At 44.9% G+C, this 24,170-nt stretch overlaps 1 pseudogene; it reads left to right on the top strand.

The window, feature by feature from the left end:
* Positions 1–228: 228 nt before the first annotated feature.
* LOC116360062 (inactive dual specificity phosphatase 27-like) lies at positions 229–18,435 on the top strand (annotated as a pseudogene).
* Positions 18,436–24,170: the final 5,735 nt, after the last annotated feature.

Genomic DNA, 24,170 nt, shown 5'->3' with positions numbered 1-24,170 from the left:
ACTGAGACAGCAGGACAACTACTGTCCAACCTCTGTATGTATATGTAAGCATGTGTACATGTTTTTAAAGGAGTTGGACGTTGGTCCCTGGTCCCTGGTCCCTGCTGCAGGTCCCTGGTCCTTAATGTTATGGTAATGACAGAGACATTCAGGTTTTAATGTTATGGTAATGACAGCGACATTCAGGTTTCCTTAATGTTATGGTAATGATAGAGACATTCAGGCTTTAATGTTATGGTAATGACAGAGACATTCAGGTTTCCTTAATGTTATAGTAATGACAGAGACATTCAGGCTTTAATGTTATGGTAATGACAGCGACATTCAGGTTTCCTTAATGTTATAGTAATGACAGAGACATTCAGGTTTCCTGGAACATCTTTCCAGGATCAAGAACTAGATTATTTTTGAAAGAGTAATGTCTGCTTTCATAACACACATAATTGTGTTTGGGAATCCAGTGAAAACACAGTAACTATCAACCATATTCTGTGTGTATTTGTGTCTGCAATAGTTTGTGTTTTGTCCATTAGTACATTCCTTGAATTCTAATCTGAGCTTGTTTCACCAATGAATTTCGTCTGTGAATCAGAGGAATTTCTGTTTCCCACATCCTTGAAGACAAGAAAGGAAGGATTGCGTTGCCATGGCGTCACCGAGCGAGGGCGATCAGACGGTGCCTGATGGAGAGAGAGAAAAGGAGGCGACTAAGGTCAAATCTATTCAGTCCCACTATCTCCGCTGTCCCTCCCCCAGCAGGTAAGCATACGTGGAGACCCACTGTTCTTGTAGTTCTGTAATGGGAAAAGACCCACCCAGGCTGTCACGGCTGTTGAAGGAACTGGACCAAGGTGCAGTGGTGGGCGGCGTACATTTTCTCTTTTATTCGAAATGACACCGAAAAAAAATAAACAATACAAAACAAACCGTGAAGCTTCAGGCTATGTGCCATTAACAAAGTTAACTTCCCACAAACACAGGTGGGTAAAAGAGTACCTAAGTATGGTTCCCAATCAGAGACAACGATAGACAGCTGTCCCTGATTGAAAACCATACCCGGCCAAAACATAGAAATATAAAATCATAGAAACACAAAACATAGAATGCCTCGACAGTGCGCATCACCCCATAGCACGGGGCCTGACCAGTCACATGCTTTCCACGGTAAGCAAGGGGAGTTGGCTCAGGTCTTCAACCTGACTCAGCCACACTCCCGGTGTGCCCCCTCAAATATTTTGGGGGGCTGCCTCTCGGGCTTCCTTGCCAGCCGTGTTCCCTCATAATGTTGCCGCTCCACCTTAGCTGTATCCAGTTCCTCCCGTGGATGGCGATACTCCCCAGCCTGCCTCCAGGGTCCCTTACCATCCAGGAGCTCCTCCCATGTCCAGGAGTCCTCTTTACCACGCTGCTTGGTCCTTTGGTGGTGAGAAGTTCTGTCACGGCTGTTGAAGGAACTGGACCAAGGTGCAGCGTGGTGATCGTACATTTTCTCTTTTATTCGAAATGACGCCAACAAAATAATAAACAATACAAAACAAACCGTGAAGCTTCAGGCTATGTGCCATTAACAAAGTTAACTTCCCACAAACACAGGTGGGAAAAAGGGTACCTAAGTATGGTTCCCAATCAGAGACAAAGATAGACAGTTGTCCCTGATTGAGAACCATACCCGGCAAAAACATAGAAATAGAAAATCATAGAAACACAAAATAGAATGCCCACTCCAACTCAACTCACGCCCTGACCAAACCAAAATAGAAACATAAAAAGGATCTCTAAGGTCAGGGCGTGACAAGGGCTCTAATAGTGTGTTAAATAAATGTATTGTCCAGCTTCCAAGCACAATTTGGTCAATTTGTAGAGAGTATAGCCATGTCAATTTTATAGCATATAGAACATCTTTCATCAGAAGTGCTCACAAGAACTGATTACTACTGTCACACACTATGATGCACACTAGACCTGGATCAAATACATACAGTTGAAGTCGGAAGTTTACATACACCTTAACCAAAAACATTTAAACTCAGTTTTCCACAATTCCTGACATTTAATCCTAGTAAAATTCCCTGTCTTAGGTCAGTTAGGATCACCACTTTATTTGAAGAATGTGAAATGTCAGAAAATAGTAGAGAGAATGACCTATATCAGCTTTTATTTCTTTCATCACATTCCCAGTGGGTCAGAAGTTTACATACACTCAATTAGTATTTGGTAGCATTGCCTTTAAATTGTTTAACTTGGGTCAAACATTTTGGGTAGCCTTCCACAAGCGTCCCACAATAAGTTGGGTGAATTTTGGCCCATTCCTCCTGACAGAGCTGGTGTAACAGAGTCAGGTTTGTAGGCCTCCTTGCTCGCACACTCTTTTTCAGTTCTGCCCACAAATTTTCTATAGGATTGAGGTCAGGGCTTTGTGATGGCTACTCCAATACCTTGACTTTGTTGTCCTTAAGCCATTTTGCCACAACTTTGGAAGTATGCTTGGGGTCATTGTCCATTTGGAAGTGTCACGACTTCCGCCAATGTCGGTTCCTCTCCTTGTTCGGGCGGCATTCGGCGGTCAACATCACCGGTCTTCTAGCCATCGCCAATCCACCTTTTATTTTCCATTTGTTTTGTCTTGTTTTCCCACACACCTGGTTCCCCCATGTCTGTGTGTGAAATTGTTTGATGTTTAGTGCTTGTGCACTCTGACTGGTTCAACACAGGATATTTTGTACCCATATTTTGTTGTTCTGGGTACCGTTGGTTTTGCTTATTAAACTGCTCCGGTTATTACCCAGTTCTGCTCTCCTGCGCCTGACTTCCCTGCAGCCAGTCACACGCCCCTTACAGGAAGACCCATTTGCGACCAAGCTTTAACTTCCTGACTGATGTCTTGAGATGTTGCTTCAATATATCCACAGAAATGTCCTCCCTCATGATGCCATCTATTTTGTGAAGTGCGCCAGGCCCTCCTGCAGCAAAGCACCTCCACAACATGATGCTGCCGCCCCCATGCTTCACGGTTGGGATGGTGTTCTTTGGCTTGCAAGCCTCCCCCTTTTTCTTCCAAACATAACGATGGTCATTATGGCCAAACAGTTTTATTTTTGTTTCATCAGACCAGAGGACATTCTCCAAAAAGTATGATCTTTGTCCCCATGTGCTGTTGCAAACCGTAGTCTGGCTTTTTTATGATGGTTTTGGCAGGTGGTTTCTTCCTTGCTGAGCGGCCTTTCAGGTTATGTCGATATAGGACTCGTTTTACTGTGGATATAGATTTATGTACCTGTTTCCTCCAGCATCTTCACAAGGTCCTTTTCTGTTGTTCTGGGATTGATTTGCACTTTTCGCACCAAAGTACGTTCATCTCTAGGAGACAGAACGCGTCTCCTTCCTGAGCGGTATGGCGGCTGTGTGGTCCAATGGTGTTTATACTTGCATACTATTGTTTGTAGAGATGAATGTGGTACCTTCAGGCGTTTGGAAATTGCTCTCAAGGGTGAACGAGACATGTGGAGGTCTACAATTTTTTTCTGAGGTCTTGGCTGATTCCTTTTGATTTTCCCATGATGTCAAGCGAAGAGGCACTGAGTTTGAAGGTAGGCCTTGAAATATATCCACAAGTACACCTCCCAATGACTCAAATGAATTTTCAAAGCTGTTTAAATGTCCCAAAAGTGCCAACTCCGCCCACCCTGCATGTCAGGCTAAATCAATCACACCTCCAGTATTTGACATTACATATATTTGCCCCCCCCCCCCCCCCCCCTCGGTCTGCTTAGTAATTATATTTATATGGTTATGACTATGTCTCTATACTTTTGCAGTTTCTCCGTGATCTCGGAGTCCAGATTCTCCATGATATCAGGGTCGGATGCCGAGAGCATCTATATGGAGCCCATTCACCTGTCCTCAGCTATAGCTGCCAAACAAATCATCAACGAGGGTGAGATACAGATTCATTCCACCAACCACACATAACTCACATGCTGTTTTTTTGACTTGTGAGTGGATCTGAACATTATGATTTAAAACATCTAAATGAAAGCTTTCATATTGGCAGAATACAATTTTATAAATGCTGTTCACCTAGAGAAGCATGGCTGTTGACAAAGTGAGTGCTTGTGACTATAAGGTTCTATCTAGAAAAAGATGATTCTGAGATAATTGGCTTTGAAGTTCTGAACCCTGATTGGTTTGAATGAGTAGTTTGAACTACTTTTATCTTGTATTCTTTTGAACTTAACATGAACTGAGGTATTTAGACTACTGTAAAGGTAGAGAACATTGAACAGAACAAGGCTGTCAATAACTACATGTTGACTAAAATACAGATAGAACCTTATAGTCCCAAGCTCTCGAAAGGTTAAAGAAAGTTGAAGGGTGGAACCACAAAGAAAGCCGGGAAAAAACAGCCACCACTAGTCCTGTTTGCAGGTTCACCTTATACAGATCAGCTTGGGGCAGCAGGTAGCCTAGTGGTTAGAGTGTTGGGCCAGTAACCGAAAGGTTGCTGGATCAAATCCCAAAGCTGACAAGGTAAAAATAACCCCCTGTTCCCTGATAGGCTGTCATTGTAAATAAGAATTTGCTCTTAACTGACTTGCCTAGTTAAAAAATACTGTACTGGTGCCAAGCACATTGCGTGTGCCTGGCTCCACATACATATTGTATTTGTCCCATAGAGATAAAGCTGTGGTTTAATTTTGGCCATTCGGTTGGTTACACAATGTCTCGGACAAAGCTACTTCTCTTCGGCCTGACAAAGATACTTATATTACAAACAAGGGTTAATTGTATTTTGCTTAAAAAGCAGTTCAATAATTAATCCAAGACAGTCCAGAGAGACCTTGAATACATACAGCGTGCACTGCAATGCTCTATTATCCAGGACCTATATAATAGGCGGTGTCAGAGGAAAGCCCATACAAAGCCCATCAGACTCCAGTCACCCAAGTCATAGACTTACAGCACGGCAAGCGGTACCGTAGCACCAAGTCTTAACAGCTTCTACCCCCAAGCCATAAGACTGCTGAACAATTAATCAAATGGCCACCGGACTATTTACATTGATACCCCCCACCATCCATTTGTTTTTTACACTGCTGCTACTCACTGTTTATTATCTATGCATAGTCACTTCACCCCTACCTACATGTACAAATTACGTCAACTAACCTGTACCCCTGCACACTGACTCGGTACCCCCTGTATATGGCCTCGTTATTGTTTTTTATTGTGTTACTTTAAAAAACATTTTTACTTTAGTTTATTTGGTAAATATTTTCTTAACTCTTCTTGAACTGCCCTTTTGGATCAGTGGGTCCCACATGGGACGTTTGAGCTAACGTAGGCTAATGCGATTAGCATGAGGTTGGAAGTAACAAGAAAGTTTCTCAGGACATAGACATATCTGATATTGGCAGAAAGCTTAAATTCTTGTTAATCTAACTGCACTGTCCAATTTACAGTAGCAATTACAGTGAAAGAATACCATGCTATTGTTTGAGGAGAGTGCACAGTTTTGAACTTGAAAAGTTATTAATAAACAAATTAGGCACATTTGGGCAGTTTTCATTCAACATTTTGAACAGAAATTCAATGGTTCATTGGATCAGTCTAAAACTTTGCACATACACTGCTGTCATCTAGTGGCCAAAATCTAAATGGAACCTGTGCTGGAATAATACATTATGGCCTTTCTCTTGCATTACCAGATCTAATGTGTTATATTCTCCTACATTCCTTTCACATTTCCACAAACTTCAAAGTGTTTCCTTTCAAATGATATCAAGAATAGCCCTATCCTTGCTTCAGGGCCTCAGCTACAGGCATTTAGATTTGGTTATGTCATTTTAGACAAAAATGTTTTTTTTAAAGGGGCGGATCCTTATGAGGTTTTAAGGGCTTGTAAGTAAGCATTTCATGGTAAAGTCTACACTTGTTGTATTTGGTGCATGTGACAAATAAAGTTTGATTTGATTATACTGTAGCGTTAGAGTAATCACCTCTATCTCTTACCTGAGAATACAATGTGTTCATTATGGCAATATCCAGCTAGAGACGTCCAAGCCATTATCCATAGCTAGACTGTCTGATTGGGGTAATGCGTTCGCCAACACACCACAATTATGCTCCTAACTAACTTTGAATAGGTTACTTTGCTTTCTAACAGTGTGTCCCTGCAGCAGCTGTCTATCCTTAACGGATGCTGTCTGCAAATGTGACATACTCCTGGTATGGTTTGTAAAGACTGACACAGAGGGTGGGGAGTTTTGCAGCCCAGTAATTTCCTTCAATCTAGCCACTGTCTGTAGCCTACTTACACGTTTAGATGCAATGAATTATGTGTGTGTGTGTGTGTGTGTGTGTATCTGAATAGTCTGCTCTTTCCTTTCCTCAGAGCTCCCACAACGGGGTATCAGGGCAGAGAGTACCCCAGACAGCATGTTGGAGACAGCGGAACAGCTGATGGTGGAGGACCTGTACAACCGGGTGAAGGACATGATCGATGACCGCAGCCCCTATAACACCCCCTGTGTGATGGACATCCAGCGGGCCATGGTACAGGACCGCCTGGAGGCCCCCAACAACCCCGTGGACGAGGTGTGGAACAACATATTCATCGCTGAGAAGTGAGTCACTCACTGTGCCGTGGAAGTTACTGTATACATTACATATCCCCATACACCCATCACACACAAGCACACACACACACACACACTCCGCCCTTCAAAATACAGTGTTATATGCATAGCTCATGGAACATCATTAAAGCTAGATTTATCCCCACCTCACTTTCACCATAGACAACTTCACTGAGTGTCAATAGAATGACAGATAGATAGCTGTTCACCTCCTATGGTATAATTAAGCAACAAGGCCCGAGTGGGTGTGGTATATGGTCAATATACCATGGTTAGGGGCTGTTCTTATGCACGACACAACGCAGAGTGCCTGGATACAGCCCTTAGCCGTGGTATATTGGCTATATACCACAAATCCCAGAGGTGCCTTAATGCTATTATAAACTGGTTATCAATGTAATTAGAGCAGTAAAAATACATGTTTTGTCATACCCGTGTTATACGGTCTGATATACCACGGCTGTCAGCCAGCCAGCATTCATCCCTCGAACCACCCAGTTTATAATACTTTGTAAAAGTGCCCTGACCACAACAACAACAGCGTTGCTTGTTCCTTCCTCTGTTTTGCAGATCCGTGGCTGTCAATAAAGCTCGTCTGAAGCGCATGGGTATCACCCACATCCTGAACGCTGCCCACGGTACCGGGGTCTACACAGGGGAGGCCTTCTACGCTGGCATGAACATCGGCTACATGGGTATCGAGGTAGATGACTTTGCAGAGTCTGACATCTCCCCTCACTTCAGAACCTGCGCTGAGTTCCTGGATGAGGCCCTGTTGACACACAAGGGTGAGTCAGTGTTCTTTTGTGTGTTCTTATTGGTGGATCAAGGCCCAATTCTCAATGGACCCACCTCAGACCCTACACCCTATGCATTTGTAGATCTACCTGGATTTGATTGATGAAAGTAATATGGTGAAACTTCCACCTATTCTACCAGACAGCGAGGGAGAGCTATTACCAGGATATTTAATGGATACGATATGAACGTCTTCTTGTGTGATCTCATGTTTTTCTCCCATTTCCATTGACCTTGAGTCTGGGCTGACCTGGACATAGTAGAACCAATCTCTGGATTGTTTGCTTTGGCTTAACTGGACCCAGTGATGATGAGGCTTGGAATTCCATCTCTAGACCAATCCAGAGACTACTTGGAGTTCCATCTAGATTCTAGACTAATCTATAGACTACTCCTAATTACTCATCATAACCAGGGGTGGCCGTCAGTCTTATTTTAGGGGGTTCACTCAGAGCCAATGGACAGGGATAGCCTAGCTATATCTGGACTCTGTTTAGGCGGGTGAATCATCTTCTAAAGCTTTTCAACCCCCCACCCCCCCGCCCCAACTCTAATTAAACCCCAAATAGATTAGATCCACTGACCACTTGAGTTAAATAAACACATATTTGTTAAGAATCAGGTTAAATGTGAGGCAGTAGTAACTAGTATTCATGTCATAGGTTTGGGTCTGCGGGGCCTCGCTGTCCTTTCCGCTACAGGGAGGGAGTAGGCAACGTATCACATTTCAAACCTGGCACCTTGGGGGTTATCATATCATGGGTTATGATGTCAGAGTTTATAAATGGGGGGTACAGTGTTTAGGAGTGATACAGTCACAACTGGAAGGGAATACAGCCCTCTGCTGGTTATAGAGTGTCCTTGCAGAGCAGACGTCATGCTGGCTCTACCTGCACATAAAATGTATTAGCCTCCTACAGCTACAGCTGTTATTATCAAACTGGTACCTAATACTTTCAGATTCATGAAATCAGTATTGTCATTTGCTTATCCCTTACGTTGCAAATGTATCTTTAATTAACTACATATAAACCCTGGAAAATAGTTATTTCTTATGTCAAGTGTAACCAATGGGAAGTGTGTTTTTGTCTTCTTCTCCTGCAGGTAAGGTCCTGGTGTCCTCTATGATGGGCGAGAGCCGCTCCGCTGTGCTGGTGGCTGCCTACCTCATGATTTTCCAACACATGACCATCATGGAGGCACTGACCACTCTGAGGAAGAAGCGACCCATCAACCCCAACGAGGGCTTCCTAAAACAGCTGCGTCAGCTCAACGAGACGCTACTAGAGGAGCGATGACGATGATGACGACACGACACCCTCAGCCAATGCTCCGTCATCGACGCTCACACCTCGCGCCCACCTGTTTGACGACGAAGAGAGCATGATGGGCGTGAAGGCCCACTCCATCATGATGGAGGAGGAGGAGGACAGCCAAAGCGTGATGAGTAGCGTGGCCTCGTCTGCCGCAGCCGCCGCCCTCAGAGACGGTGTTTTTGGAGGGCTGCGGATGGGCCTGGAACGGGCAGAGACGACAGAGGCCTGGCCCTGCCTGGAAAAGACGCTGGCGACGGTGGGGAGGATACAGAGGATGGGGATGAAGATGGCATGAGCATGATCCGCGAGTGGCAGAGGAGGAACGAGAAGTACCAGAGCGAGGAGTGGTGGGAGCAACAGCTGATGAGTGAGGCTGGGGACGAGGAGTCTCTCCTGGGGGGCATGAGGGGTCCTGGGGCAACAGAAGACCTGGAGAGCGTGACCAGTGAGGACGTCCAGGCCATGAAAGAGCGCCTGAAGCGGCGCCCCCGGCACTCCCCTCAGAGTCAGTGTCCACGGCCAGTTGTAGCAGCTACTCTGACCTGTGGAAGCAGCGTCTGAAGGAGATCGAGGAGCAGGCGGCAGCGCGCTACCGCAAGAAGGACGACGACAACAACAGTGAGAGCACAGCGATGGAGGGGATACAAAATAAGACAATCAAGGACGACGTGGAGAGCGTGCTCTCGGACACCAGCTCCATGTACAACTTCTGCAAGAGGAACAAGGAGAACCTAACTCCCCTGGAGCGCTGGAGGGTGAAGAGGATCCAGTTTGGCTGGAATAAAAATGACGAAGGGAGGGATGGGGAGAAAAGAGCCGGGGGTGTATGGGGCAGTGGGGAGCAGGGAGATGGCGATGCTGAGGCCCACTCCGGCACTGGAGGACATCAACCTGACAGCCTACCAGACCTGGAAGATGAAACAGGCGAAGCGGCTTGGAGAGGACAACAAGGCAACAAAAGATGACATTGTGGAGATGAGCCGTGGCGAGGACTCGGCCACAGCCAAGAGGAGACAGAGGCGGGAGGAGCTCCTGGAGCGCTCGCGGAAGACACTGGAGGAGAGTCAGTCCATGTGTGGCTGGGAGACAGAGAGCTCCATGAGCGGAAGCACCCTGCCGCTCTCTGCCTTCTTCGCCCAGCCTGACGGCTCACAAGCCGGACGTGTTGCCAATGATGACAACATGTCCATGCTGAGTGGCAGGTCTTCTGTATCCCAAGCCCGCAGCACCAGATCTCTGGCCTCTATGGGCTCAGGAATTCCACAGGGCATTCCCCAAGTCCCCATGATCCCTGTGCCCACAATGCAGGGACCTGGTGGGGAGCCCATGGTCGACCTGTCCAGCATTCAGAACTGGATCGCCAATGTGGTGTCCGAGACCCTCATCCAGAAGGAGCGTGAGATGAGCCTCCCCCCGTCCCAGGCTGGATCGGTGCTAAGTTTCGGTGGGTCATCTAGTGTGGTAGGGCCAGCAAGACGTGGCTTGGACGATGACAAGGCTTCTATGCTGAGTGGAGCATCCTATTCGAGCTCGCTGGCTCATCACGGTGTCAGTGCTGGCAGGGCCGAGTCTGTGCTCTCTGGTAGAAGTGCTGCTTCTTCTACCAGTAATCTCTCCAGCATCTCCGGTCTGGGCTCCCGCAGGAGCAAGATCACCACCACCAGCGTGCCCCTCTACAGCCTTTTTGCCGACCAGGTCAACCTACAGAAGCTGGACTCCATGGACAAGCAGATGCAGTCGGAGATGAGGAACAAGATGGCCTGCTACGGGGTGAAGAGATCGTCGAAGATACAGCGCAGGTACCTTGCTTTCTCCTGTCTCTCTCGCTTTCACCCTCCTCTCTGTCTCTCTCTCTTTCTCTTCCCCATCCCCCTTTCTCTATCTCCATCCTCTCTCCCTGTTGAGCCACTCACTGAGCAGGGTCTTCATAACCAAATCCTAACTGTTACTTCCCCTCCTCTGTCGATCCTGCCCTTCTCACCCCAGTCTAATGAGTGTGTGTGTGTGTCTTATTTCTCTCTCTGAGTCATAGGGACCGAGGTGCCATGAATCTGAATGTCTTTCTAAGTCTATCTTTAAAGAGAAATGGTATCAAGTGCCTTGGACAACGACAGGTACTGACTGAGCCGTACAGAGGCTTAACATGGGGGGGGGGGGGGGGGGAGTGAGAGAGAGATGGGGGGAATAAGGAGGGGTAATCACTCTCATCTTATGGGTGATCACTGCTGAAGATATGTGGCTCGGTGAGAGAGGGAAGGAGTAGAGAAGGAGAGGCTCTCTCCCACTCTGGCTCTCTCCCACTCTGAATGTGGAGAGTTACATGCTCTGGCAGGCCACTGAGTCAACAATGGATATGAATTAGACCACAGTGGTAGGCTAGCTACCTGGAATTTAAAATGTAGCAATATTAAAAAACAGGTTAATCAGCATTATGGCTAATATACAGTACAACAATAATTATTTGTGATTTCTCATGATGATCATATGATTGTGGGTGTAATTAATCATGCTTTCATTAACAATTAATAAGCATTTTCCCAAATATCATAATTAATATTATAATATTCTATAGGATTGTTCCTGTTGTTTTAATGTATACCAGCCCAGGATGTGGTTAGTGGTTCTACAGCCGCCGGCCAACCGTGAGGTGGGGGAGTGATAACCTTTGTCTCAGGGACGGCAGAGAGATATACGAGCTGGGCTGAGCGGTGGAGGATTATACTCAGAGGTCCTCGCCGTGTGAGATGGAGGGAGGGAGGGGACGAGATGGGAGGGGAAAAAAGCCCATGACCGTAGAATAATTCCAGCCTCTCTCTTTCCCCAGGGACCTCACGCTGTCTGAGCTCAGAGCCAACCCCCCTCCCTCCCTCCCTCCCTCACTTCTCTCCTCTTCTCTCTCTTCCTCCTCTCCCTCGCTCTAGCCCCCTCCACTCCCCTCTGCTCCCCTCTTCCTACTCCTCCTCCTCCAATCCCCTAACTGCCTGCTGAAGCCGGATGTCTCATCTTCTACGCGACGCGTAAGGGGAGAGAGAGAGAGAAAAAGAGAGAGAGAGGGGAAGAAAGATAGGGTAGGAAGGGAAAGAGAGAGAGAAAGAGAGAGAGATAAGGAGAGAGAGAGAGAGAGAAACTCTGTCTCCTATGTTCTGCAGCTAAGTGCTGCAGCAAATCATCCCCACATTAGGAATATGGGCAATTAGCACTGTGGCACATCCCTTCAGACACACACACACACACACACACACACACACACACACACACACACACACACACACACACACACACACACACACACACACACACACACACACACACATACAGAGAGAGACACATACAGAGAGAGACACACACACACACAAACACACACATACAGAGAGAGACACACACATACACACACACATACAGAGAGCCACACACAAACATAAACACACAACTATTACATTCAGTTTTCCTTTCTAATCTTTCTCCGCATAAATTATAAAAAGGTAGTGTGTATGTCTACAGTTTGCATGTTGAATGTGTGTTTGTGTTTGTGTGTGAGAGATGTTTTGTACTGGGTTTCCATTTGTCGGTCTGTTTGTGTAAATGATGGTTTCCTGTGTGTGTGTGTATATGATATGCTATGTATGTGGCTATACCATATCACCTCATTTAAACACAGGTGGATGCAGAGGAGGGTGATCTCCTGAGCCTGTAAAAGTCAACGCTTTCTCTTTAGGTGGGAAAGTAACATTTCTGTATATAACAACACAAATTATCCAATTCAAATCATGATAAAACACACTGCTATGTATCACTGCACAAATACCCCCCCATCCATAAAAACCTTCCTTGACGTTCAGCGTCAGGCATTCAGGCACTCAGATGCAAGAGAGAATGCATGAGACCTGGCAACGTCGCCGTTCCACCTTAAGAAAGGTACCTTAAAAGATTATCTCGGTTATTTCACTGCCACTGAGCCGGCACTAATAGCGCCAGGCAGATATTGAAGAGCAGCGCGGGGCCTCAGAGATCTATTAGAAATTCCCATCTACGCGCCTCATACATATTGATTTCTGACACCAAGCAGCAATGAAAGCCCCACGGGAATAATATATTTAGCAGGGTTTGCAGTGAGGAGGTCACAGAGTGCATAAAGATTAGCTACACAGACCTCTGACAGCCTAGGACCAACCAACGCATGGATGGCACTGTGTGTGTGTGTGTGTGTGTGTGTGTGTGTGTGTGTGTGTGTGTGTGTGTGTGTGTGTGTGTGTGTGTGTGTGTGTGTGTGTGTGTGTGTGTGTGTGTGCCAAATTCCATAAACACACACAAACATATGCGCACATACAATCACACACACACACATATATACAGTGGAAAGAAAAAGTATGTGAACCCTTTGGAATTACCTGGATTTCTGTATGAATTGGTCATAACATTTGATCTGATCTAAGTCACAACAATAGACAAACAGAGTCTGCTTAAACTAATAACACACAAACAATTATGCGTTTTCATGTCTTGTGCAGGGTGGGAAAAGTATGTGAATCCTTGTATTAAATAACTGGTTGACCCTCCTTTGGCAGCAATAACCTCAACCAAATGTTTTCTGTAGTTGCGGATCAGACCTGCAAAATGGTCTGGAGGAATTTTGGACCATTCATCTTTACAAAACTGTTTCAGTTCAGCAATATTCTTGGGATGTCTGGTGTGAACTGCTCACTTGAGGTCATGTCACAGCATCTCAAATCGGGTTTTGATGTTGGTGCATTGTGCCCTTTTTTTCTCCACACATAGTGTTGTGTGTTCCTTCCAAACAACACAACTTTAGTTTAACAGAATATATTGCCAGTAGTGCTGTGGAACATCCAGGAGCTCTTTTGTGAACTTCAGACATGCAGCATTGTTTTTTTTTGGACAGCAGTGGCTTCTTCCGTGGTGTCCTCCCATGAACACCATTCTTGTTTTACGTATCGTAGACTTGTCAACAGACATGTTAGTATGTTCCAGTGATTTCTGTAAGTCTTTAGCTGATACTCTAGGATTCTTCTTAACCTGACTGAGCACTCTGCGCTGTGCTCTTGCAGTCATCTTTGCAGGACGGCCACTCCTAGGGAGAGTAGCAACAGTGCTGAACTTTCTCCATTTATAGACAATTTGTCTTACCGGAAACTGATGAACATGAAGGCTTTTAGAGACACTTTTGCAACCCTTTGCAGCTTTAAGCAAGTCAGTGATTCTTAATCTTAGGTTTTCTGAGATCTCTTTTATTCGAGGCATGGTTCACATCAGGAAATGCTTCTTGTGAATAGCAAATAAAAAATTGTGAGTGTTTTTTATAGGGCAGGGCAGCTCTAACCAACATCTCCAATCTCATCTCATTGATTGAACTCGAGGTTAGCTGACTCCTGACTCCAATTAAGTCATTATGTATTCAACATAAACAAGAAAAATACTATAATTTGTGTGTTATTAGTTTAAGCACATTGTGTTTGTCTGTTGTTTTAACTTAGATTAAGATCAGATAAAATGTTATGACCAATTCATACAGAAATCCAGGTAATTTCAAAGGGTTCACATACTTTTTCTTGCCACTGTACACATACTTACATATATACATATATATTATATATGTAGCTATATACACAGAGGCTTATTTATTTGTTTAGTATCTATGGTGGTCTCTACAATTCCAAAACTTAGAAGCATAATACATTAGTTTTTGTCTTATAGTATGTCATAGATGCATTGAGGCCTTGGGAGAAGTAGAATATTAGCATAATACTGTCTATCAGATATATGTGACATTAATTAAGGTCTCACTTAAAGCAACCTTGAGAAAACAAAGAAACCACTATTCTGTATATAAATCACAATAGCAGCAGTCCTACAACATTGTAGCTAGGTGACTGTTTACAGCTAACGACCACCACAGCAACAATTGTAGCTGTTATTGTAGCTGACAGTCTGCAGCTAACCACCATCACAACCGTTGTAGCTAGGTGACTGTTTATAGCTAACCACCACCACAACAGTTGTAGCTAGGTGACTGTTTATAGCTAACCACCAAAACAACAGTTGTAGCTAGGTGACTGTTTACAGCTAACCAGTACCACAACAGTTGTAGCTAGGTGACTGTTTATAGCTAACCACCACAACAACAGTTTTAGCTAGGTGACTGTTTACAGCTAACCACCCCTACCATAGCAGCAGTTGTAGCTAGGTGACTGTTTACCAGTAACCACCACCACCACAACAACAGTTGTAGCTAGGTGACTGTTTACAGCTAATCACCAAAACAACTGTTGTAGCTAGGTGACTGTTTACCAGTAACCATCACCACAGTTGCAGTTAGGTGACTGTTTACAGCTAACCATATCACAACAGTTGTAGCTAGGTGACAGTTTACAGCTAACCACCACCACAACAGTTGTAGCTAGGTGACTGTTTACAGCTGACCACCACAATAACAGTTGTAGCTAGGTGACAGTTTACAGCTAACCACCACCACAACAGTTGTAGCTAGGTGACTGTTTACTGCTAAACACCACCACAACAACAGTTGTAGCTAGGTGACTGTTTAGAACTACCCACACAACAACAATTGTAGCTAGGTGACTGTTTACAGCTAACCACCACAGCAGTGCTAACAGAGCCATCTTTCAATAGTATAGTCCATGCTCACTTCTAGAAATCCATACAGCAGTGTCTGAATAGAAGGTGGACCAGGAGACATATCTGTCTTGTTTTGTTTACTTCCTCCTCCTCCTCTTTCCCTCCTTGTCTTCTTCCCCTCCAGTCTTGTCTGTGTGTGTGTATGTGCGTGTGAGTGGTGTGTGTTGAGGGGGTCTGATGAGCTTGTCCAGGTTAAAGGGTAATTACTTCAAAGGGGATCTGACTGCCTAGAGCGAGGCTGGCGACCGGAGAGAGGGGGACTCGACTCCTCGCTGAGAGCACTTAACACAGCCTCCGCCTTCCCCACCTCTCACCTCTCCTCTCCTCTGATTGCCCGTGTACCCAATGACATCGCCATCCCTGTTTTTGCTTTTGTTACTTTTTTCTCCTTTTCCTCCCTTCTTCAAAGCACCCACTCTGTAGCCCTCACAAATTACAACAGCTCTGGTTTTAGGGGCAATTTGACCAAATGCGGGGCCCCTGCAAAATGAGGATGGGAGGCGGGGGTGGTGGAGTGGGGTACGGGGGTAGCTGAAGTGGGAGGCCGAGGTGGTTTTAGGGGGCGCCTGAAATGAAATGACCAATGAATTGGTTAAAGCACCGCACCACTGTTGTAAACACCAGACCTAAATGAGGATTATCCAATTTTGTGGGGTGGGGAGAAGGGAAGAGATAAAAGCCCCACGTTTGCATTGGCAATTATCTGCTCGAAGTCTATTCTTTCCAGGCCAAAAATGTATAATGATGTTTTTGGTTGGGGAGAAGAACTGCTAAAATAGGATTTTCTGAGATATAGTCGATGCACACAGTTGTTGAATTGCTCACTTATTGAGTGGGAAGGGGAAAATAAGATTTCCTGGCTGATGACATTTCTTCATTTAAAAAAGACATACAAACCACTACAACGACAGTTGACATTCTACATACGCTATACGATCTCTTCCACTTTCCCTCCAGTTTCTAACTGACATTTTGACATATTCCACCAAAATCGGTGGGAGGAGAAAGGGAAAATGAAGATACAGTGCGATGAGACATGAGGAAAATGATTCCAAATTCTCTGATGAATTCTAATTGAAGACGATAAAGCCTTGCAGTACATTTCAACCAATTTCGATCAAACGGATGTGATCTACCATACGTCAAAGTGAATGCTAATTGGTCAAGATTCCAGAAGACCTTGCTACTGAGTCATATAGCGAAAACACTTGAGATGATCTAAGGAGAGCATTGGTGCTCCAGGGAAATGCCTGATGTCACAATCAGTCATCTGCTGAATGGTAGGCCTCTGATTGACACCACATTCAGATTATATTTCAGACCGCGTTCCATTTCAGACAGTATTCCATTTTAGACTGTAAATCAATTTTAGACTGTGTTCCATTTTAGACTGTGTTCCATTTTAGACTGTGTTCTATTTTAGACTGTATTCCATTTTAGACTGTATTCCATTTCAGACCGCGTTCCATTTCAGACAGTATTCCATTTTAGACTGTGTTCCATTTTAGACTGTGTTCCATTTTAGACTGTGTTCCATTTTAGACTCTATTCCATTTTAGACTGTGTTCTATTTTAGACTGTGTTCCATTTTAGACTGTGTTCTATTTTAGAATGTATTCCATTTTAGACTGTGTTCTATTTTAGAATGTATTCCATTTTAGACTGTGTTCTATTTTAGACTGTGTTCTATTTTAGACTGTATTCCATTTTAGACTGTGTTCCATTTTAGACTGTATTCCATTTCAGACTGTACTCCAGTAAAGACTGTATTCCATTTCAGACTGTATTCAAACTATTTCATTTCAGACTGTATTCCATTTCAGACTGTATTCCATTTCAGACTGTATTCCATTTCAGACTGTATTCAAACTATTTCATTTCAGACTGTATTCCATTATAGTCCGTATTCAAACTATTTCAATTTTAGACTGTATTCCATTATAGGCTGTATTCCATTTTAGACTGTATTCCATTATAGGCTGTATTCCATTTTAGACTGTATTCCATTTTAGGCTGTATTCCATTTTAGACTGTATTCCATTTCAGTCCGTATTCAAACTATTTCAATTTTAGACTGTATTCCATTTTAGGCTGTATTCCATTTTAGGACTGTATTCCATTTTAGACTGTATTCCATTTTAGACTGTATTCCATTTTAGACTGTATTCCATTTCAGTCCGTATTCAAACTATTTCAATTTTAGACTGTATTCCATTTTAGGCTGTATTCCATTTTAGGACTGTATTCCAATTTAGACTGTATTCCATTTCAGACTGTATTTCATTTCAGCTTCTGTCAAAGTGGAGGGGAGACACTGGTTTTGGATCTAACTCTATTGCAACCCTAAAATCCCAACTGGACACCGTTGTTGGCCACCCAGAGAAAACATTGGATCCAGAGGTTTTCATCACTTCTTACTTCAGTTTAAGAACAATGGCAACATCAGTGTTATGTCACTTGTCATCACCTGTCATGACATAGTATGACAGCATTATGAAGATGCTATATTACCACACTTCAAGACTTGAATGACAAAGAGAAAACAAGGGCAGGCTAATCCCAATATAAACTGTAATGTATTTGATGAATTACAATCATGCTAAAAGTGGCGATGAATGACGATGATAATAACTGCTGTGATTCATCAACGTACCATCCGTTATCCTACGATGGCTTAATGTTTCATCAACGTACCATCCGTTATCCTACGGTGGCTTAATGTTTCATCAACGTACCATCCGTTATCCTACGGTGGCTTAATGTTTCATCAACGTACCATCCGTTATCCTACGGTGGCTTAATGTTTCATCAACGTACCATCCGTTATCCTACGGTGGCTTAATGTTTCATCCGCTCAGGTTGCAGAGGGAGCAGACACCATCCTTCATCACCACAGCTCTCTCTCTCTCTGCAGTCAGTGAGACCTCAATTCAATCTAGTGTGTCATCTTTCCCTTCAGGCTGAGCCAGAGATACATTCTCTTCCAAATCGTCATGGTTATCAGCGTCCGTAAGCCTTGGACCCCGGACTAGCATTTGAGATGTAGATTTGTATGGACGGGAAATAAAAACAGTCAACTTGGGGCAGGCGTGGTGGGGGTTAGTTTCCATTCTCGGGTGGAGAGGTGGGATGGGTGGTTCTGCATTCTGCAATGACAGGAGGTCTTTCAGCACCGTAGGTGGTGGGAGACTGGGCGCATTGGTTACAGTAAATTAGCATTCGAGCCGCGGCGCGCGTTTAGTACATTGCGATTGGGTTCAGCGGAGGCTGTCCCGAGGGACACGTCCGGGGAGCGACACGGCGGCACGGTGGGAGGGACCGGCCTGTCAAAATTTGATAATAAAGCACTAGGGCACCTGCCGGATGAATGCGTGCGAGTGGGCATCCATCTTGAAAACACACGCTGAAGGGGATGCTGCCAAGTGACAGGAGAGAAGCTGGAACTGGGGAGGGTGGTGTGGGGAAGGGAGGGAGGGAAAAAGGTAGGGAACTTTTCTGTGGAGATTAGTTTAGTGCTCTATAAGTCAACTACCTAGGACTGTCCAGTACCTGTTAGAGAGAGACAGAGAGAGAGACAGACAGAGAGAGAGACAGACAAAGAGAGAGAGAGAGAGAGAGAGAGAGAGAGAGAGACAGACAGACAGACAGACAGACAGACAGACAGACAGACAGACAGACAGACAGACAGACAGGGAGGGAGGGAGGGAGGGAGGGAGGGAGGGAGGGAGGGAGGGAGGGAGGGAGGGAGGGAGGGAGGGAGGGAGGGAGGGAGGGAGGGAGGGAGGGAGGGAGAGAAAGAGAGACAGAGAGACAGAGAGAGAGAGATGAAAAGGAGAGAAAATGTATTAAATTGTGGCACGGTGCACTTAACCTTCCCTAATAATGTTTGACCTGCTGAACCTGCTTCATTGATGTTTTATCAATATTCTTAACTAATAGCCGCCCGCCATATTTTTGACAGTGTTTATACCATATGGCTGAGTAATGAAAATCAATGGCTGGTTAACATTTCTCATATTTAATGTGTGAATGTTGACACTGCTCTTATGCTGGCTAATTTAAATGGCCCTCGGTTTCGTAGTTAAATGCCACTGGAGGTTCTGTCTAAATTAGCATTTTCTTTAGCAGGGTTTCTCAAACTCGGTCCTGTGGTCTCCCAGGGCTGGAAGTTTTTTTGTTTTGCCCTAGCACTAGACATCTGATTCAAATAATCCAACCTTGATGATGAGTTGATTATTTGAATCAGCTGTGTAGTACTAGGGGAAAACAACTAAACTTGCACCCATGGAAGGCCCCGGGACCGAGTTTGGGAAACCCAGCTGTATAGGAATTAAAACGTAGATATTATTTCAAAATGTATATTTGGCTTCTTTAGAAATGTCATAGTTAACCAACAGCATAGTCTACTTGCTTGTCTACTTCCAGTGTCAAAAATATACAGTGCAGTGTATCCTCATAACAGATTGTTTGAAGCCCTAAACCGGCTGTGATAAGATTGACCTTTCTCTCTGAGAGATATGGTAGTCACTTCTCACCCACAATGTCCTGGAGGCAATAACCTCCAACCCTTCCAATCTGCTCCTCATTTGAAATGACCTGTCTCACTCTCACATTATACAAACATTATGAAGGCTAAGACCAAGACTGTCTTGTCCTTAACTGGACCACAACAACCCCCAATGCTCCCCTCAACCAGCACATCATTTGACATGATAGACCTGTCTATTGCACCTGTCTGCCTGTCTGTCTGTCTGTCTGTCTGTCTGTCTGTCTGTCTGTCTGTCTGTCTGTCTGTCTGTCTGTCTGTCTGTCTGTCTGTCTGTCTGTCTGTCTGTCTGTCTGTCTGTCTGTCTGTCTGTCTGTCTGTCTGGCTGTCTCTCTGGCTGGCTGCCTGTCTGTCTCTCACATTATGGAAGCTAAGACCAAACTGTCTCGAACTAGATTGAACCACAATAACCCTCAACCCTCCCAAAAATCTTAATTTGACACAAAAGTTAATTGAAATTGTGAAGTGAAACGATGGAACAATTGGGAAACAGAGCAATTCAGTTTGGACTAAGGCTACTTTCACACTCAGAAGAGTGTAGCCTAAAATAGCTGAATATCCTTTCCAGCATTTCTCGTCAGACCCCCAAACGATCTCCCTGTCTGTCTCTCCCATTATAGAAGCTAACCCCTGACCCACACATCTCTAGTTGGACCACACTGAGACAGCAGGACAACTACTGTCCAACCTCTGTATGTATATGTAAGCATGTGTACATGTTTTTAAAGGAGTTGGACGTTGGTCCCTGGTCCCTGCTGCAGGTCCCTGGTCCCTGGTCCCTGGTCCCTGGTCCCTGGTCCCTGGTCCCTGGTCCCTGGTCCCTGGTCCCTGGTCCCTGGTCCCTGGTCCCTGGTCCCTGGTCCCTGCTGCAGGTCCCTGGTCCCTGGTCCCTGGTCCCTGGTCCCTGGTCCCTGGTCCCTGGTCCCTGGTCCCTGGTCCCTGGTCCCTGGTCCCTGGTCCCTGGTCCCTGGTCCCTGGTCCCTGGTCCCTGGTCCCTGGTCCCTGGTCCCTGGTCCCTGGTCCCTGGTCCCTGGTCCCTGCTGCAGGTCCCTGCCGGCACAGCCCAAGGCAAAGTCAAATGAAGAATCCCTCCCCTGGTTCGTTCATCTGTCGTTGGTTAGTTCCCTCCTGTGTACAGTGTGTGGTAACTGTTGCCGTTGTGACAAGCGGGCAGCGCCTGCCTGATTAATGGCTTTTTCAGAGGTGCTACTAATGGTTCTTTAATTGCTCTCACTTCCTCCCCTGCTTCCAGCTTTTCTTTCTCTCTCTCTCTCTCTCTCTCTCTCTCTCTCTCTCTCTCTCTCTCTCTCTCTCTCTCTCTCTCTCTCTCAGTTAGGGAAGGTGGGAGGTTTGCATTACAGAGGCAAAATCATCTTGACTATACCTCTTAGCCGGCTGGCTGCATGCTTAGCACTGGTAATGTCTCTAATACCTCAACAGCCCAATTACATTTGTATGTATATTCTATTATTCTAAGAAGTGCATGCAGTCACATGCATGTGGAGAGGTGAGTGTATATTATGTGTAACTGAAACCTTTGTGTGTCTGATTAAATATTCTGAACCATTCCAAACTCCCCAACCAAACCAAGCCAGGTTCCCAGTCCCTGCCGGTGACCATAACATGATGCTGACACCATAATACATGAAAATACAGAGGATCAACAACCTTGCATTCAGGCGACATTACTGGCCTGTATAAAAAAGAAGCCTGTGTTAAAAGAATCCACTCCAAATCATCCCTTCTGTTTGCAACGAGGCTCATAAGTAATACGGCAAGACAATAAGGCAAAGAAAAACATGTTTTGCCTAAATTTAAAATGACAGGTTTGGGTCCTATCCAATACAACAGAGTGAAACCCTCTGTATTTTCAAGTATTGTGGTGGTAGCATCACGTTATGGGTATGATTGCATTTCCTCGGCGTACACATCACGGACAAACTGAAATGGTCCACCCACAGAGACAGTGTGGTGAAGAAGGCGCAACGGCACCTCTTCAACCTCAGGAGGCTGAAGAAATTTGGCTTTTCACCAAAAACACTCAAACTTTTACAGATGCACAATCGAGAGCATCCTGTCGGGCTGTATCACTGCCTGGTACGGCAACTGCTCCGCCCACAACCGCAAGGCTCTCCAGAGGGTAGTGAGGTCTGCACAACGCATCACCGGGGGCAAACTACCTGCCTTCGAAGACACCCACACCCTGTCACAGGAAGGCCATAAAGATCATCAAGGACAACAACCACCCGAGCCACTGCCTGTTCACCCTGCTATCATCCAGAAGGCAAGGTCAGTACAGGTGCATCAAAGCTGGGACCGAGAGACTGAAAAACAGCTTCTATCTCATGGCCATCAGACTGTTAAACAGCCATCACTAACATTGAGTGGCCGCTGCCAACATACAGACTCAAATCTCTAGCCACTTTAATAAATAAAAATTGGATGTAATAAATGTATCACTAGCCAATTTAAACAATGCCACTTTATATAATGTTTACATACCCTACACTACTCTTCTCATATATATATATATATATATATATATATATATATATATATACTGTACTCTATACCATCTACTGCATCTTGCCTATGCCGTTCGGCCATCGCTCATCCAAATATTTATGTACATATTCTTATTCATTCCTTTACACTTGTGTGTATAAAGTAGTTGTTGTGAAATTGTTAGATTACTTGTTAGATATTACTGCATGGTCAGAACTTGAAGCACAAGCATTTCGCTACACTCGCATTAACATCTGCTAACCATATGTACAGTGAGGGGAAAAAGTTTTTGATCCCCTCTCAATCAGAAAGATTTCTGTCTCGTTTGTACGTTTGCCCACTGACAAAAAAATGATCAGTCTATAATTTTAATGGTAGGTTTATTTGAACAGTGAGAGACAGAATAACAACAACAAAATACAGAAAAACGCATGTCAAAAATTGTATAAATTTATTTGCATTTTAATGAGGGAAATAATTATTTGAATCAGAAAGATTTCTGGCTCCCAGGTGTCTTTTATACAGGTAACGAGCTGAGATTAGGAGCACACTCTTAAAGGGAGTGCTCCTAATCTCAGTTTGTTACCTGTATAAAAGACATCTGTCCACAGAAGCAATCAATCAATCAGATTCCAAACTCTCCACCATGGCCAAGACCAAAGAGCTCTCCAAGGATGTCAGGGACAAGATTGTAGACCTACACAAGGCTGGAATGGGCTACAAGACCATCGCCAAGCAGCTTGGTGAGAAGGTGACAACAGTTGATGCGATTATTCGCAAATGGAAGAAACACAAAATAACTGTCAATCTCCCTCGGCCTGGGGCTCCATGCAAGATCTCACCTCGTGGAGTTGCAATGATCATGAGAACGGTGAGGAATCAGCCTAGAACTACACGGGAGGATCTTGTCAATGAAGGCATCTGGGACCATAGTCACCGAGAAAACAATTGGTAACACACTACGCCGTGAAGGACTGAAATCCTGCAGCACCCGCAAGGTCCCCCTGCTCAAGAAAGCACATATACATGCCCATCTGAAGTTTGCCAATGAACAGCTGAATGTATTCAGAGGACAACTGGGTGAAAGTGTTGTGGTCAGATGAGACCAAAATGGAGCTCTTTGGCATCAACTCAACTCGCCGTGTTTGGAGGATGAGGAATGCTGCCTATGACCCCAAGAGCACCATCCTCACCGTCAAACATGGAGGTGGAAACATTATGCTTTGGGGGTGTTTTTCTGCTAAGGGGACCAGACAACTTCACCGCGTCAAAGGGACAATGGACAGTGCCACGTACCGTCAAATCTTGGGTAAGAACCTCCTTCCCACAGCCAGGGGATTGAAAATGGGTCGTGGATGGCTATTCCAGCATGACTATGACCCAAAACACACGGCCAAGACAAAAAAGGAGTGGCTTAAGAAGAAGCACATGAAGGTCCTGGAGTGGCCTAGCCAGTCTCCAGACCTTAATCCCATTGAAAATCTGTGGAGGGAGCTGAAGGTTTGAGTTGCCAAACGTCAGCCTCGAAATGAAAGACTTGGAGAAGATCTGCAAAGAGGAGTGGGACAAAATCCCTCCTGAGATGTGTGCAAACCTGGTGGCCAACTACAAGAAACGTCTGACCTCTGTGATTGCCAATAAGGATTTTGCCACCAAGTACTAAATCATGTTTTGCAGAAGGGTCAAATACTTATTTCCCTCATTAAAATGCAATTC

Source organism: Oncorhynchus kisutch, unplaced genomic scaffold (genome assembly GCF_002021735.2).
Source record: "Oncorhynchus kisutch isolate 150728-3 unplaced genomic scaffold, Okis_V2 Okis07a-Okis12b_hom, whole genome shotgun sequence".
In the NCBI taxonomy this organism is placed as follows: domain Eukaryota; kingdom Metazoa; phylum Chordata; class Actinopteri; order Salmoniformes; family Salmonidae; genus Oncorhynchus; species Oncorhynchus kisutch.
This window is presented reverse-complemented; position numbering and strand designations above follow the sequence as displayed.